The sequence below is a fragment of the Bombyx mandarina genome, chromosome 04 (assembly GCF_030267445.1).
Source record: "Bombyx mandarina strain Sakado chromosome 04, ASM3026744v2".
In the NCBI taxonomy this organism is placed as follows: Eukaryota; Metazoa; Arthropoda; class Insecta; order Lepidoptera; family Bombycidae; genus Bombyx; species Bombyx mandarina.
In genome coordinates, this window is record NC_143211.1 from 6,501,687 (window position 1) to 6,518,178 (window position 16,492).

A 16,492-nucleotide genomic window follows, 5' to 3' on the forward strand; every position below is an offset into this window, starting at 1 on the left:
ACCGATTCAGGCAACAACACTTTGTTTCGCACAAAGCAACACATCACTAACCGACCGTAGTTATGAATGCACCGAGCGTCGGAGGTGGCTCCACATTGCGAGGTGCAGCACCGTAGCTCTCCTATTATCCTATGCAAATCCGGATTTCCGAAATATCGTGCTCAGCCGCGGGCCACCTAGCTATCGCGGGCTATTAATAACGCGCCGTATTACAAATAGGAGCCTCCGAGCTGAGCCGTTTAGTTTAGTCCGCCGACGAAATACACCGCAGCCGTATGTTACTTCATATTTCAGGGATTTCGTTGAGAAAAAATTAACAATTGCAGCTGTTTTAGGAAAAAACCATACACCGATTACTAAAAAAATACCGTATGCCCTTTTCAGTGTTTTTTATCTTCAAGAAATAATTATTTCTTCGTCTGTATTAACAAAGGACTTTTTACTTTTACATAAATTTTATCATCAGATACGTTTCGTTCGTAATTTAATTTTAATTACATTATTAAACGACTGTTTCCATAAGCAGAGGCGGAAAGTTGAAAAGGCTAGAAACATTAACGTCGAAGAGAACACGACTCAACAATACACTTTCTGCGTGAATGCTAAAGTAACATTCTCAAGTCATTAAAATAATTAAGCACCTCCGGAATAATTCTCGACGTGGAAACTGTCTCGTCTGTCAGTAATACGTGTTTTCACGCGGTCACGGCCCTTATACCTTACTCGCTCTGCGGGAAAGCTGTTACTCTTATAATTTTCGCAAAATAACTTTGCACGCTTTCACGGTAAACTCGCTTAATATTCAAGTGGGTACAGTGTTTATTGCGTTAATCTCATAAAACAGGTTAGTCGAATGAAGGGTGCTGCAGATGATCGCGGCGAGGTCAGAGGATAAGGTCAAGTCGACTCGGGTCGTCCAACAAAAATTATCCCCTAACTTTCAAAACTGGACTTCTCTTAGTTACAGAAAGCGAACTTGTCATAAGGGTTGACCTGTTTTAGCATTTGTATTAAATCAAACTTTCGAGGCCAAAGAAAGAATGGACCGATCGTTAGTTATACTTACGCATTCTTTACCAGTTGCAAATAATTGTATTGTAGCTTGTTTGAGGCTTCGACCTCATGTCTCAAGGTGGATGGCGGTATTCGCGTTATAATATATGTATGGGTTCCGGTCACCGCTTAAGATCAGGTAGGCCGTGATCTCGTTCATCCTTCTATGCAATAAAAAACCTTATTCCCGATATAAGGTGAAGTGAAAAAAAATTTAGAAGGTATTGATTGCAATTCAAAGAAAGAAAATCCTACAGTTGTTATTTAATAAAAAATTATATAACGATGAACAAAAATAGCCCCCGCTGCTATAATAAAAAAAAACCTTTACTTAGATTATAGACTTCTACGGAGATTATAACAAAATGTACACATGTACTTACTATATACAAATATAGGTGCACAATATTATTTGAAAGCACTCACCAAGTAAATAACTCGAATATTTTACTTAGAGTTTGTATTAGAAAGTCATAATAATAAAACTAAATCATATAGTGTTGATTTTACCGTTATACGTCTAAACTAGGTGACAGTTGCTCACGGAATGACCCGCGGCGACGTCCGCCTACCGGACAATTTAATTAAATATGGCTTCGGATTAACTGGGTAAGGCTTCACACAAACTATTCCATTTCATATTTTCCATTCGTATACTATACGTATGTACGTATATGTACAATACATTACGTTCATTACTCATCATACCTGAAATGTGCGCTGATTCCAAAACTCAATTTACACCGTTACAACTTTGAGTAGATTACCTGGAACAAAAAGATTACACAATTAGTCGGATCTCACGATTTGTTTACGCCAAAGTCAATTAGCCTAAACAATGTCGTTAATAATAACAATGCCACCAGGAGTGACGAACCAAAGTTACTTCGGTGTAAAGTCTTGACTTTGATAATAATGGGTTTCGTTGAACGCGGGGGTGCGGTGGGGGATTGCGATTGTATCCGATGATAAACATCGGCCGCCCGCCGCGCCATCCAAGAGTCGGCGCTAATTAAACAACAACGGCGAAAATTAATTTGATTGTTTCGGAACTGCGCCTCTTTGTACCAGACCCAGGAACTGGTTACCTCGAAAAAAAATTTGAAGCCTCGCGTTATTATTCGATGTATTTATACTGTGTTATATAGCAGTACTACGCGGGCTCGTAGCGACACGTCGCGCTACGATGGATCCAATGACACACTGGTTTTAAATGACGAACATTGTACGGAAACCCTGCAAATGTAATAGATCCAGTCGTGTATTGTGATCGATGTGTCTACGGTGTGACGTATTCGATTTAAATCCATTGTCGTAAAATGAAACTTGAGTTATTTAAGAGAACTTTAGGTGTAAGTTGGTCACGTATGGACAAAAAAAATGATATGAGCGATTAACTAGTTTCTAAATCAATTATTTTGAAAATCATAAAATGTATAAAGAAAATTGATTCAAACGTTTTAATGAAAAATATCAAGTACTCATTACATAATAATATGAAGAATCCCTTAATTAACAGTGATTATAATGTAAAATATTTGTTTGATATTTTCTTTTTAGGTTTATCTTCTACTTGCGTTTGTTTATCATACCATGCAATATATCGGTTTGTTGCTGTTGGTATGTCCAAAGCTTAATTTTTTTTCTCCAGGACGTAATTTAATTTCGCGAGAGTAGTTACCACCCTTCTATATTTATTTGAAACACTCGTCTTTTCTGTACAATCGTTACACAAAACAGTTAAAACTTTGACTTCGAGTTAACAAGATAAACAGCGGTATTTACGTTGTGATATCCATGGGCTACAGTAACCACTTGGTACAAACAATTGGTACTAACAATCTTGGTAATTACAACATTAGTGACACGCTCAGATTTCGATGTAAGGTCGGCAGCTACACGGTTCGGCGGCCGCGACTTGTTCCGGACCCGGATCAGGTGCCCCGGCGTCAGATTACATCACGATATTCTAACCAAGTACTCGTACAGAACCGCCCTTGTCATTAATAATGACAACGAAGTAATTAATTACAGCAACATGCTTAGATATTCAGCTCAGAAACACATGTTAACAAGATCTGATATCCCCGTCGCGCAAAATGACACCGACTCATTACACCGAGACGGGGTACTTAAATTAAGCTATTGTCATTTCCACGCCACTCCGAATGAATTATTTATGGATGAAAACTAAATTTCCAAGTTTCTGGTTAATCTAGTGATATATTTACGAAACTCCCGCTCAATAAATAAGTTGAGGGATAGCATTCGGAAAATTAACTGTAAATGGGCGCGGGTGTGCAAAAACTTTAATGGCAGGGAGCATTCGGTGCGAAAATGTGGAATTACATGCGGTATCCGAGTGGGTCAACTCGTTCCTGAGTCCTGAGAGTGTGAATTATTTACGCGGCAACGAATGCGGGCGGGGCGGGACCCTCGCATCTCTGAATTCATCAGAAACTTTTTGTTTAGTAACAAATAGGTTTTATTTCATTAATGTTCTTGACATTATTGCGTAAATGGTTGCTCACGGTTTACTTGGGCCCACATTAAAGCACATAATATACATCACAATGTGAATGCCTTTTGAGAAATCAACCATGTTGAGAAGTCCAAACCCTCAATTGTATTGTAGAAAGGCTGTTCCATGCTTTAAATCGGAACACACAACTGCTTCGCGGCAAAAATAGGTTGCATAGTAGTTCTTATTCATACGGGCTTATAATACCGTAAAAGCCTCGATCATAGTTTGGCTTAGAGGTATTATAATACTCAGAGAACGTTGCTACGTATTCTCCGATGAATCCCTCAGTCGCCTTTTACGACACCCACGAGAACGGTGGGGTAGTGCTATTCTAAACCATACAATCAAAAATTGACAATTGAAATGGTTTCATTAAATTCCAATTCACAAATACCCAAGATAGATATCTCTTACTACATCTCTACACATCACGACTTCTTTAACCAAGCATTTGCTTACTAAGATATAGTTATGAGATTTAATAAATTTTTATTAAATCTTAGTAACCAGTGGGCGAATAAAAATGTATAATTGTATTGACATTATACATTATACTTTTGACTTTTCACCAATAATGAAGGCGAACCCTCGACTCATCTGGTGTCTCGATTATTAGATAGGTAAATGGGTGATCATGGACATCGGTAATATCATGGGCACAGTCCAATGTACATCTAAGGACTCTAGGACAGTTAAGGAGCTTCTAGAGACAGCTCTACATCAACTTTTTTAAATACTCAACTAAACTCTTTTATTTATTATTCCTTAGAATGATTGGGACATCAAGAAAAAATAAAAATTGTATGCAGAATATACGGATACCGATAAAACACGGAAGTCTTTGTTGTCTTAATTTCTTTACATACACGGAGAAAAATCTGTTGAAATTTATTCGTATATATTTTCCAACAGACAACAATATGATTAGATTAACAGAAAGGGTTCAACAATCCTGAAGTGACAATAAACCATGTTCTGTTCACATCTAAAGTGGCAATAAAGTTATTTTACCGACGAAATTATTGAGAGACCTTTGGGTCATTAATTGGGGACGAAGTGAGGTTTAATACAATCGAAATCAAATTAAGTAAATTCAGTTGCGGTGAAGCGAGTTGAAGCCAGTTGATTCAGCGGGATTGCAAACACGTTCACTTTGATTACGACTGCATTATGACGAGTTTTTATACGACTTAAATTGAAAGCGATGCAAAACAATCCAAATATTTAGATTTAACAATTTTGGGTGATAATCAGGGAGAGGCTCTATTGCCTGGTCTGATTGCTGTAAAGTCCTACCGGCGTTATGAGTTAAGCGGCGCGTAGTTTCGCTTCGGGAATGGATAGCCGAATTAATTGAAATATAGCGTCGCGCCGGTGTGCGGTCGTGCGGCGGCGGATTGGGGGATTAAAGTTGCAGCAGTTGAACGCGAGAGCAGGTGCGGGCTGACATAGGGCGGGGGGTTGGGGGGCGGCCGGCTGCACTGCGGCGAGCTACATCGGCTTGCCGAACACGCAGCCGAAGCGTTGAAAAATTGCGCTCAACGTCTTGATGCCGCCCCTCGCATCGGCGCGAACCCGATCCACATACAAATAAGCGCCGCCGATCACTCCCCTTGCTGTTACCGAAGTTACTACTGTATCAATTCCTTGTTAAAAATGCGAATTTATTAATCATATCTACAGAGAAGCTTTTGATTTCTCTTAGCTTAAAAAAAGGATTCTTAAAATGTTACCTAATAATCGCCGATTGCTTATTTTTAGTAGTTTACTAATTATACACAAGATATTTAACATTTATGTTCTCTGGAAATAAGCAGAACAATTTATACAAAACAAGTTGAAGTAATTAACTTTCAAAAATTAATGCATGTAAACAAATTACAACACGATAAGTAACAATAGATTCGGCCTTGATGTTTTATTAAATAGATTTTTTCTCTATTTCATTACTTCGGAATATGTAATAGCTACAAGCAATTAAATGTGTTGCCAGGCTTGCCAATACGAAATGAAATTTTGTATGTAACTTACGTTATTACATCATCGCATTAAGTGCCATTCTGTGTTTCAAAAGGCTAAATATACTTTTAATTCGCTTTGTCAAGTACTTCATTTTGTTTTAACGTTCACTTAACCGTTCTGAAGTACATACAGATGAAGTTTACGTTTAAAAAAACATTAAAATAATCGTGGCTGAAATTCGACAGAGGAGACGGACGCAAAACTTTATTATAGGTCCGAAAACGTCAAGGGCCGGGACGGTCGACCCCGATAAAACAAACTTTATGACAAACAATAACATTTATTACATAGTCGAGTATTAATGCGCACTCCATTTACAGCTGGGCGGGCGCCGTTGAGGCGCCTCTTGTGTTGTCGCTCACACTGCAAATATCTTTTGAGTGACGACAGCGTACTAATTTACCTATTAGTAGATACCTGTATGAAAATTTTGAAATTTAGCTAAATTTAAATTTTTGAGTTTACCGAAATTATAAATTAAGGCGTCCTTAGCCAAGCCGTATAACTATACGAAACAAAAAAAGAAGAAATATGATAAAATCCACAACATTCAAGACATTGCTAAAAAGAATTCTATCCCAATTTTATTAAACGTATTACATCAAATTTATATAAAATCTTCACTATTATCCGCTTTTGAAGATAATTAGTAAAAGGAAAAACAAGTTACTTTTTGTATGAACTTATACTTAACTTACTCTTTTTTATGTACTCACCTTTTTCCTCTCAAATAGAAATCACTTGAAACTCTTCGACCTTAATAATGATCTTATATTGAATTGTTTCTCTTTTCTGTGATTAGATCGATTATTCACCGTTTTATACAGTTTTATTTAGATGCTTTCAAAAGTTTTCAAGGTATACATTTACTGTAGAAAAGTAGATATTTTATTACGACGTTATTATTAATTGATGTTCAGCCAGCTCTGTGATGATCTAGTATCTTGAATTTTTGCAAATAGCTTAGAATCAATGCAGGAAAAAATAAAGACATAAACAAGGAGAGTCAGCAAAAAAATAGAATATGCGAATTACTGGGAATTTGACGGGCAAGTACTACCATCCTATTTTTCAGACAGTCAGACATTCCGATTTGATAGTTAGAATAGCAGTTGTATAATAAAATTGAGACTTCGATCTCTTGTTTCGAGATTTCGTTTCGGGCCGTGAAATCGTTCATACATGAAACCAATAAAAAACCATTTACCTAGTTTTAAAAACGTAGTATAAAACAATTTTATATCCGTCAGGATATAATGAAGTTGACTTCAAAAATAAAATTATTTTCTATTTAATGTAATGTTATGTAACAATAGCCATTTAGAATTTAATCATAATGTTAAGAGTAAACTATTTTCAATAAAAGGTCAAGTACTTTCGTACCAAAAAAAAATTAAACAATAAGAAATCGATTTGATAGTTGACAGGGACATTTTTTGTCATGATTTGAACAAGTTTTCAGGATATCGATCAATACAAAGCGTGACTTGAACAATCTGTGTACCTTTTAGGTCGAGGTTGCGTAAGTGAAAGTTGAATTATTCTTATTTCACAAAGTTTTATTTCTGTAAACCAATTTCAACGCACGAAAGAGTGAAAATAAAGTATTGAAAATTTAATCAATGTACAAATTATCGTATAAATCCTAACAACTTCGGATTGTTTTCGGAACTAGTAAGTTATACGAAAACGCAGCAAAATGCAAGCCTAATCGAGTTCGGAGAATTCGAAAAGATCACGTGATGTCTGAGTAGTACAACACGTAAACACCTCGCCGGCGCACAGTGGGTCGATACTGTGATTTTAGTGACTTAGGGACCAACTTTGTTTTTTTATAATTTTTTTTATGTAGATAGATAGAGCTCGTTAATCTCAATAATAATTGTTTTGGGCAAAAATTACAAAAACTTTATAGTTTGGTCAGAAAAATGTGTTTTGTGATTTTTTTGTATGGAGCGGGTCACATTAAATTAAATTCCTGCTAAGTACCGCGAGGTCCCGCTTTGAAACTTTATTTTCCTTATACCTTGTCTAGTCTACTATCATTTGATGCTATGAACATGTGCATAAAGTTGCAACTCTGCCAAATAAATGGATCGAAAAAAAATTATAAATACATAGAATAAAAACCTTTATATTTTTTTTCGTAAGTGCTTTTAAGTTAAATTTGATATGGATTAGTAAGTAAAAGCACGTAATGATACCCATAATTACATAATACCTAACCACAATACATTTAGTAGGTCTCTAATTAAGTAATCTCTCTAATTATTAAGATAGTTAACATTATTTAATGAGGATAATTAGTTAAGTAGCCATTACTGGGTAGTAGAAAATATAGTAAACATTTGTTTGTCTCTGGAAGTATAAAGTGACCATGTTTATTATATACTAACTAGTGTTCGTTTATTCGTACTACTACTAACATCTCGTGATTGTCGTTGTGATCTTGCTGTTTCCGTTATAATTGGTAATTTTGTTAACAATTTAGGATTATTTATGATTTTAAAAGAGCAACTACAGTCGCTGTCTGATAATAAAAAACTCTTTCAATTCCTACAAAATCAAATAAACGTGACCGAAGAGAAAAATGTTGAGCTCCAAAAATTCTGTACGCAATTTCTTCGATCAATAATACTACCGCAATTTTGTTCAAATATAAGTGCAATATGCTTCAATCAATAATAGTACTAGATTAAAGATAATTAATTAAGACCATAATAATTTGAAATAAGACCACAAATTTATTTGTGGTCTTATTTTTCGGGCCGTTTTTGAAGCGCTAATCGCGAATCTAGTAGTATTATTGATCGAAGGCAATATGGAAACGAAGTAGTCGCATGTTAGCACAGTTTATAAGAAAAAAATGTGATTGGTTAGAATGTGCAATAAACTGGCCCGAAGGAATGATACCTGAAGCTATCAACACTGCACATGAAAGGCTCGAGATTTCTAATACTCAAGATGTTGAAAATGTACCACCCTCAAATGTACTACAGAAGCCTCGACATCTATTTTTGCACCTCGAAAACCTTTTGAAGAATTGGGATCCAGGCAAAAACGAAGACGCATTGAACAAATTTACCAATCGCTTTCGTTATCCCCGGATGAAATGAAAGCTACTACAATTGCTAGTTTGAGAAACACTAGAAATGAAGATGTAGGAGAAATAATGAACCACTTGTCAAAATCACCCCGAAGATCTAGAAAAAGTTAATGAGTATTTAATTACAAGTAAAGTGAAAAGTAGTACATATTCTCCCGATAAGGCCATATTAGTTTCACTTAAATTAAGTGGCAGTATATAAACCTAAGAGAAACAGCAAGTGAAAATGGGTCTGATTTATACCCTTCTTAATATAAAATTAAGCAAGAAAAGACCAAATGTTATCCAGGGTAAGACGAGGCAATTATTACTGAAGAAGGAGCTGCTATTAAAATGCAAGTATTACTAAACTTGGCGCTATATAGGCTTTTAGATGTGATTACTTCGGATTTGGACTCTGCAAGAGAGCTACTGCTTATAAGCAAATAGGCTTTGATAGAGCCCCAGGTCAAAGTAATTATAAACAAAAAACTGAAACAGAGTTTGATGATTCATCTATTTTCATGGTCAGTCTAGTTCGTATAAGGCTTCAGAAATTTGATGGAACAATTGTTTGGGAAAACGACCTACCCTCATCAACTTTTTATTGCCGTCCAATAATGTTTAAATTTACAAAAGAAACGCAGTCAACAGTGACAATTATAAAAGCTAGCATAACAGAAGAAATAGAAAGACTTCAGCCATCAAAAATCAAACAAGTTGAAGTTAAGCATCAATTGCACATGATGATGATAGACGGCAAAATAACCTCATATTTTTCAGAAACATTTTCTGCTGTCTGTGATATTTGCAAAGCAAAACCGTCAGAGTTTTTTGGAGTGACTTGCTTATCAAAGAGAAAATAATGAAGAAATATTCCAGTATGGAATGCCATCTTTACATGCATGGAGTGCTTACTTCATATCGGTAAATATAATTTTATTACTTCACAATTTTTTCATCGTATGTAGTTTCTTGTGAGATAATTTTTTAAATGACACTTTTTTTGTTTACGTCTTATCGTTTGGACTTCAAGAAATGGAGTTGCAAGGGGCGATGACAAAGAAAAAATAACAACCAGAAAAAGTGCTATACAGCAAGCGTTTAAAAAGGAATGCGGTTTACTTATAGATGTTGTCAAGCAAGGAGTAGGAACAACCAATGATGGCAATACTGCCAGAAGATTTTTCAGGGATGCAGAAGAAACAGCCCGCATAACAGGAATACGTAAAGATTTAATAGAGAGGTTTCACGTGATTCTTCACTCTGTTGCATCTGGAGAGCGCGTTTCCAATTTTTCGGAATTTTTTAGATATACTGCAGAACTGTATGTTAATTTATATCCCTGGTATTATATATGCCTTCCAGTATCCATAAATTGTTGGCACATGGCAGTGATATATAATAATGAAGAACTTTGGTGCCATTCGTATAGGTAAACTCTCGGAAGAGGCAGCGGAAGCTCGCAGTAAAGATTTTCGGAAATATACAGAGAGATGTTATTCAAGAATGAGAAGTAGAACGTCGACTAATGAGGATATTTTACACAATCTTCTTTCGTCTTCTGACCCAAAGATCGAAAGGTGAAACAAAATATATAATATTTAGAGAGATTGCATAATTAGAGACCTACTAAATGTATTGTTGTTAGGTATTATGTAATTATGGGTATCATTACGTGCTTTTACTTACTAATCCATATCAAATTTAACTTAAAAGCACTTACGAAAAAAAATATAAAGGTTTTTATTCTATGTATTTATTAAATTTTTTCGATCCATTTATTTGGCAGAGTTGCAACTTTATGCACATGTTCATAGCATCAAATGATAGTAGACTAGACAAGGTATAAGGAAAATAAAGTTTCAAAGCGGGACCTCGCGGTACTTAGCAGAAATTTAATTTAATGTGACCCGCTCCATACAAAAAAATCACAAAACACATTTTTCTGACCAAACTATAAAGTTTTTGTAATTTTTTCCCAAAACAATTATTATTGAGATTAACGAGCTCTATCTATCTACATAAAAAAAATTATAAAAAAACAAAGTTGGTCCCTAAGTCACTAAAATCATAGAATCGACCCACTGTGCGGCGCCGCAGCGCCGCTCCCTCTGTGTGGGCGCATAAAACAGCTTCTTTTGTCCTTTGAATAAAATTGAAAATTAGTAAGTAGCATTTGCCGTAATAAGTTTGAAATTTGTTTTTAGTTATTGACCCTTATGCACCTAATAATATATTTGAAATTTATGTTGTATACATTACTTGAAATGAGTTGAATGAATTTATTATAAGTCCATCTCTTTCTGATGCGTTTAACTGAATAAACAAGTTTTTTTTCCTACCTAAGCTGAGAGCTGAGAGGCTATTTCAGCGTAACCTTAACTAGTAGGTGAGCTCACAGGGCTCAAACCGGAGTGATGCTAACACTGACCTAGCAAGAGCAGTGCTTCGCAAAATCTACCACCGGATCGGAAACGCGACCCACTGAGAAAATCCGGCGAGAAACTCAGTGGGCTGTGTCTATGGGTTAAAAACGGCTTAATGGTACTTTTGTTGTATAAATTCAGGGCTGTCATCAAACAGTTGAAACTTTTATTAAATTAGTTTTTTTAGGAAACTACTAATTATGACTTCGTTTTTTTTGACATATTTAACGTGATCTACATTTCTGATGTTATAACCACTTTTCGGCTTGATATACTCGTTTTGAGACACTGTATATTAGTGTATTAAACATTTAATTATATTGAATGAGATTAAATTGGCAAATTAACTACGTCCCTTTTTTAAGTTAACAGTTATGAATGTCAAATATGTCTTTGTTCGTTGAAATGAACGTGTTTACTAATGTTTCGTGGTAGTTTTATTTCAAAATACCGATAGCGACCGAGTCCATTACAACAGATTTAAATATGAACATGTTTTTGCTGTGTTAGGAGGCTTTCCGTATCTGGGACACAGATAAGAATTTAATGTGGCCATGGATTGTGCGCGAGCGAGGGGGATTGTATAAAGTCACCGAGGGACACATGTCACGTTAGGATTCGGATACAAAACTGTTTTTACGGTCCTCGTCGAAGCCGAAAAGGAAAATTTAATTCAGGGCACGTTATTATTTATATAAGTTCAGCGAGTGTAAGTTACGTTGTCTCCCGGTTGACAATTTGACATCTTTAATATACGGACCTCAAACGAATGTAGGTTTTGACAAAGGACTAAACTATAGACACACAGTCGCATGTATGAGTGATCAAAGTGCCAGTGAAGCGACCCAAGCAAATTTATAAATGTCATTTCGTGGTGGGTATTTGTTGAACGCGAATTCAAATCACCATATTGAACGGAGATACATTAGCGCCTTTGAAATTATCATAGACCCCTAGTCGTTTAAATTTCATCAGTAGTTAATGCTGATATTAGAGAAACGATTTTGTCATTAGGAGTTTTTTGAAGCATCGCAGTCTGGAAGTCTGGTGTTGTCCGGTTTTGAGTCGTTAGGGTTGTAGTGTCCGACGCGTCCTTATCGTCTGCCACTCCGCGAGTAATGACGCCTTCGATCGTTGGCTAATGGCCGCCGCGGGCCCACTTAGATACGCAAATGAGCATCGACAATTGCTGACTGTTCTCAACTAACGATTACGCCTTCACATTACACCTAGTCGTGTTATGTACATGCACTCTACGGGAATGTAACTAAGGTCAAATACGTCTTTGTCTGTTGATTTAATTTTCTTAGTGCACTTAGTAGTCGTGTAGTTTATCAGAGACAGGTTGTCTAAGCAGAATGAGTGATTACGAAAGCTTTATATCTCTAAATAGATAAATATGAAGAAGTATGAAGTAATTATGAATTAATGAGAAGCATACCTACATTATCAATAATTAAAATAATTAGTAATAATTGAGTGTTTTGTGGTATCTTATCGTAAATACGAAAGTCTTTAAGAGTTCCTATTAGGATAAACAAAAATAAAAGATTCTTCGACCGACATTAATAACAATATAGTATTTGACGGACTTCGAGATGCAAAACATCTAAGCAATGGGTCAAGGATATTTAACAGTTATATGTGCATATATTTAAAAGAACATATATCAGTATGTAATGGTGTCTCTGGTGCTTATATAGTACAGGGAGAATCCTAGTCTGGGTTAGACCGTGTGTGACTAGTCTTCGGTTAGATAAAAAAATATATTAGATATATATTTGAACACAGATATTGTTTGTTTCACGTTTCATAATTCTAAAATAAGCGGCGGTAACTATGAATTTAAACCAACGGTTATGGACAGCGACGATGCAACTATTAGACCTTCGTTGAAAGAAAGATGTTATTTTCTTTCCTAAATCAAATTGAATGCAGAAACAACTTGAAACGTAATGTGGTTTAAGGGAGTGGTACAATAAGCATATTATTAATAATAGAAGGTTTAAAATAGTGGTCCCCCGGTAGTCGAAATTCGACTATATTTAATTGATTTATTATAAGTTAGTACACTACTATGATTCTATTGTCTTAGACTTATTATACTTCTTTCACAAATTTCGCCAAGATTACACTTTAGACAAATATTAATAAAAACATTCAATTTCTAATCTATTCTCAATTTCATCACAGACTATTATTAGCTATAAGAAAAGTTTGACAATAAACAAATAGTATGCATGCGTGTGTATGTCAAATACATTGTAGTGTATGTGATGTTTTCTTTTATTGATTTAATGTATTGGTTAGGCATAATTTAAAAAAAAAATTAACATTCTGCACTCCTTCTCTATATTCTCTATAAGTGTGGGAAATTTTATACTTCTCCGTCAACGCAATTTTCGTAAAAAGAGATACAAAGTTTTTGCTTCACGTATTAATACATAGATATGTTGTTTTATCCGTAAATTACATTTTACGGGATGAGTGGTTCAACTAACACATATGTAACCAGCACTCGAGGCTTATTAGGCTCGCGTAGTGATTTCGAGAACCGGCATTGAGAGAGTTTCGTCGTAGATTTTAACGAGATTGCCTGCAGTCGCCGGTGCCGTGGTCGCGGACTCGCGGCGAAAACCCTCCAACACGAGTTTACAACTTATTATAAGGAGATCTCCCCGATTCGATATTAAAACTCGGGAAAATACTTTCAGTTTCTTACGGTTCGCATCGTACCCATCTTAAACTTTTAACGTCCCGGTTCTTTGAATATTAAATTATTTTGAATTTTTAGTTTTCAATAACTTAGATTTTTCCGTCAGCTGTCGCTATTCAATCATCACAATCCGATATTTTTCTTATTGAAATGAAAAAAAAAAACACCCGTTATGTTATGATCCATATTTTTTGAAGATAAAAGTTAAACAAAGATTTTGAAGTACGCGAGGCTTATCTAATTAAATCGGTTAACTAAGCCATTATTATTTGTTATGGTTTGGTTTTTGATTTGTTAACTTTGTGTTAAATTATTGATTTACCAAGATTGTAAGTTAAGTCATAATAAATATCTATCTATCCGGTTTTTTCCTAAAAGCCCTTAAAGCATCTGCTTATAAATTGACTCTAGGTTATAAGTGATATACTTTGACAATAAACTGAGTAAAAATTCATATCTTTGTTCAGACACGAAGGGCCAATGCGCGCCGTTAATACTTTAAAACCAACGATGCCTATATATTGATTTACTTATACATAAAAATCCCATAAAATGTATTTAAATTTTGTGCTATGAGTAAACAGTGATCACTGCGTTGCCACAACTAACTAAATAAATAAAATTGATATAAATATAGTATTTTGTATTATAATAGCTTTAATGAAGAAAACAATATATCCCTCGGGAATAGTATAATTTTTCTAGAAATCTTGCGATTATTTATGCGAATTTCATGACGATCGATAGTATTGTTAAGACTGGAAAGCGTAAAAATAATAAACTCACACTCGCATTTATAATATTAATTATAATATTAATATATAAACATAGGTAACCCATCGAGTACCAGTGAAATTTCTCTTTGAACTTCAGCACGTAGGTACTTTTCTTGTTTTTCTTTGCATCATAAATAAATAAGAGGATACGGAACGTCTCGACGAAGCGTTTAACTGAATCACTAAGTCACGTAGTGCAACGTCTTTGAGGCATAACTCACGTATCTAAAATAAAAATGCGACAGAGGAGGCCATTTGTTTCGGTATTACGCTATCGGGTTGTAGCACTACGAGAGCGAACACGCGAGCCGAGTCTCGTGTCTGCGCGGTTTTCCGGCTCGGTCGATTTTTTCAGCAGACGTGTCTGTCTCGATGTGTCTAAGCCTTGAATATAGTGGACAGTTCGCAACACACATCGGTTCGCCCGCCCTGTCTCGTATTAAGTTGAATAAACAGTTTCCATTCTGTTTATTATGGAAATAATCGAGCCGTTTTATATTCCCGGCGCAACCAAGAGCGGAGCCTTAGAATCTATTACTGTAGCAGTAATGAGATTTACAACGTTCATATAAAATTATTTATGTGTAAAAGCGCGGTTGTACTACACAATGTTAAAATGTTTTTATGCTAGAAACGGAACAGTACTGAGATGTAGCATTATTCAAATATTATTTATTCATAGAGTAAACATTGGCAAGTGTAAAAGAAGAATATTATTCAGAAGTCAGCTCGACATAAAATCGATCTAAAACTATCGCGGACACGCACTCCTCGTTTGGACAATAGCTTCGGTCCTTTCATTATATTTATTATTATTTTTATACGAGGAGGTGAATGATCGATGGGCTGGGGTCTCGCGGAAGCGGACTCCTTTGTTCGCAACGAGATTAATCACACGCACTTCGTATGATGGAGACGCAGTGAAGATATTCATTAACACGCCCAAACGCCAAATTGCTAATGTTAGATAAAATTGGTACGTATGTGTAATGTATACGAGTACGTGTTAGTTCGTGTGGGAAGCCTATAAGTTGGGTGAACTTTGTTTATTGCTTAATTGCGTCGTTAAGCACGCAACTGCTCGCGTTATTACAAAATGAAATTAATTGATAGTCGTCAATAAGGTATAGACTACATTTAGTAAAATACGTCAGTACATGTGAAATTTTCCGAAATACGGACATAAAATCTTATCGTAACTCAGTTCACGTACGATCTACGATTTATTCCACGGGCCATTTAAGGAATAAAATTTTGTGGCAGTTACCTTTTCCCTAAACCGGAAGAGCAGACTCAATGTATTCCGAACGCCGTATGACGCCGTGCTGATACAGCATTTCGCCGGTCTGTACGCCTACGTTCCGTCTGGCAGACGCGGCGTGTCATTGTTCGTGTATCTTATTCGTATTTATTTATGATCCCGAAATTGCTTTTCGGATTATGTGTGCGGATATGTATTACTTACTATTCTTAGATTATTGTGTTTGTACGTCATGCCATCGAGGCGGCGGCGTCGCTCTGGCGGGCACGGTAACGCGATATCGCAAACAAACGCTCGGACACCGCGCCTCGTTATGTCAATTAAGCTAATTAAACACACAGAGGGGGAGAATGGCCATCGTATACCCTCCACTTTCCAGACATCCCTTAACTGATGCGCCATTTTAACAGTAATAGAAAAACTAAAAACTAAAGCACTATCACGAGTTGACTGAGTATCATTAATGAAGAAATAATGATAAAACGGGCCACGAGCCGATTAAATGTTTATTTGTGGAAATTTCTGTTTGTATGAAAAACGACACGAAACATAGTAGACGACTTGTAATGTCATCAATGGTATTTTACGATAGCCGCAACTAATTGCTCGGCAATGAAATTATGGAA

The 16,492-nt window shown here is 35.7% G+C and overlaps 1 protein-coding gene across 34 annotated transcripts in view; it reads right to left on the bottom strand.

The window, feature by feature from the left end:
• The window catches only part of mbl (splicing regulator muscleblind), a 285,812-nt gene that overhangs the window by 23,425 nt on the left and 245,895 nt on the right, over positions 1 to 16,492 (bottom strand). The window contains exons 1-2 of one of the 34 annotated variants that reach the window (XM_089740238.1): positions 2,142 to 2,156; positions 1,762 to 1,820 (exon numbers count right to left, since the gene is read on the bottom strand). The exons of 31 other annotated variants lie outside the window; for them this stretch is intronic. The gene's annotated coding sequence lies outside the window, so the exon portion shown is untranslated. Of the gene's footprint in view, positions 1 to 1,479; positions 1,705 to 1,761; positions 1,821 to 2,141; positions 2,273 to 16,492 lie in introns of those variants that run through there. 2 more of the 34 variants (XM_089740237.1, XM_089740236.1) reach the window with 2 other exon arrangements.